This window comes from Anolis carolinensis, unplaced genomic scaffold (assembly GCF_035594765.1).
Source record: "Anolis carolinensis isolate JA03-04 unplaced genomic scaffold, rAnoCar3.1.pri scaffold_34, whole genome shotgun sequence".
Lineage (NCBI taxonomy): Eukaryota > Metazoa > Chordata > Lepidosauria > Squamata > Dactyloidae > Anolis > Anolis carolinensis.
Genome location: NW_026943843.1, coordinates 25,501 through 28,050, shown reverse-complemented (window position 1 = coordinate 28,050; position 2,550 = coordinate 25,501).

Here is a 2,550-nt window from a genome sequence, read left to right as displayed (position 1 = left end):
TGTCTGCAGGGACGCTTTGAAAAAGAGTTGCATATCCCATCCAGTTCAAAATACAACTCCTTTTGGGGAAAGGAAAGCCTGCCTTTCTGCCTTGCCTTGTGTGTGTGTCTGCAGGGACGCTCTGGGAAAGAGTTGCATATCCCATCCAGTTCAAAATACAACTCCTTTTGGGGAAAGGAAAGCCTGCCTTTCTGCCTTGCCTTGTGTGTGTGTCTGCAGGGACGCTTTGAAAAAGAGTTGCATATCCCATCCAGTTCAAAATACAACTCCTTTTGGGGAAAGAAAACCTTGCCTTTCTGCCTTGCCTTGTGTGTGTGTCTGCCAGGGACGCTTCCTGATTTTCCCAAGACAACTTTGGGAAAGAGTTGCATATCCCATACTTTCCTGTAGAACTGGAAAGTACAGGTATCCCCTTGTAAATAAATAAAACTAACTAAATGTTATAGACTACGCTTTTGCAACAGTACATTGGCCAGAATATAACACGTTGCCAATCAAGATTCAACAAATATTTCCCACCAGTAACACAACACCTAACCATCATCCCTTCTGTTACCTTAAAACACTCCCCTTGACATGAAGCGCTCAGCTGTACGCGGGTCTGGGGGAGCAAGTCCTAGTAGTGGTCAAGCCACGGCCAGGACACTGTGGGGGGCCAAAAAAGTTAAGGTGGGTCCCATACGTCTGGAACGACGAACTATGGGAGTGGGTGGACTTGATGAAGAACCAGGCTGTTCTAATGCAGACAGTTCACAGGCATCCACCCGGAGCCGGCTGTCGCATGGAGCTGAGACAACTGGACGATCATTGGAACATACAGGTGTTGCCGTCCTGGAACTACAGGTGGTGGATAGTGAGGATATAGATAACCCCACCCCTCCACCCGCTACTGACAGTGAGGAGGAGGTAGAGGAGGTACTACCATCAAAACGTAGACTTCCTCATGCTGCTGAAAGGGTGCCCACGACTCCCATCTCTGAGGGCGTCGCCACAGTGGCTGTGGGGAGGCCAAGGTCATTTATTTGGGACCATTTCCATGTCCACTCTCAGAGTTCTACTTTGGCAGTTTGTAGACACTGTGGGGCAAATATCAGCAGAGGCAGAGACACGAGACATCTTGCGACCTCGGGGTTGAGCTCTCACATGAAGCGACACCATCCCTCCATTTCGCTGGGAGGGGGAACTGCAAGCCCTTCCAGTGGCAGCCTTAGCACGCAAAGTTCACCAGGTGAAGATAGTGGAAGGCGGACACAGTCCACCATGGAGGATTGGGCCATTCCATTACCCAGAAAGAAAACGGGGGAAACATTGCTCACACCCCAGCAGATAACCCAAACTGTGGGAGAGATGATTGCCCTAGATCACCATCCCTTCCGCCTGGTAGAACAAGAAGGCTTTGTACGCCTTATGAAACGACTGTGCCCCCGCTACAAAATCCCCTCCCGTCACACCTTTTCCAGAAAAGTAATTCCCGGCTTGTACGAGGGCTGTAAGGAACGCATTATCCAGATGTTGCGTAGCGCCATGGGAGGACACATCCATTTTACCTCTGATATTTGGTCAAGCTTGGGAGGAGGCCACTCCTACCTCTCTCTCACGGCACATTGGTGGGAGAAGGAAGGCACTATGGATACATCCCATCGTTGGGCACTCCTCGCATTGGAGGTAGTTGATCGTGATCACAAGGCAGAGACCATCTGCAACTATCTGGAAAACATGATGGGGGAATGGATGCAGTGTAGGCCGGAAGAAATGAGGAGGGGCTTTATGGTGACGGACGCAGGGAAAAATATGATCAAAGCGGTTGAAAGTGCCGGGTTTCAGAATGTGTCCTGCATGGCCCACTTGCTTCACAATACCGTCAAGGAAGGTTTAAAGAGCCAGGAAGAGCAGTCGGGCAGCAACACAAACATCTCCCTGCTGATCGAGCGCTGTAGAAAGATCGCGGGCTACTTCCACCGGAGCATCAAGGCAGCCCGGCAGCTGAGAGACAGGCAGAGCCTTGAAGGCCTCCCGCAGCACAAGCTGCTCCAGGACGTCTCGACTCGGTGGAATTCAACCTTAAAAATGCTCGAACGCATGGTCGAGCAGCAGAAGGCGGTACACGGCATCTCCCTCACTTTGGTTGCGCCTGTTAGCAAGCTTGTTCCAACTAAGCAAGAGTGGGACACCATCTCCCAGCTAGTAGACGTACTAAAGCCATTCAAACATGCCACTGAGACACTTTCGGAATCAAAAGCTCTTCTGAGCCAGGCAGTGCCCATGGTCTTGAGGCTAAGGAGGCACCTAGAAAGGCTTGGTGCCGGTCGAACAATTGACTCCCTGGCTGGACCGCTGACACCGCCGGTCCTGGAGGTGGTGAGGAGGTTGTCCTTTGCTGTACGGAAACGGCTAGAGCCACTTCTTTCCAGCAAGGTCCATATGCTGGCGGCCTTGTGTGATCCACGGCTAAAGTACAACGTCTGCCCAAAAGACTTTACCATGTGGAAGGCCCAACTTGTTGACCTTGTGAGGGAGGTCTTTGCTGCCAGGGTGGAGGAAACGGGCACA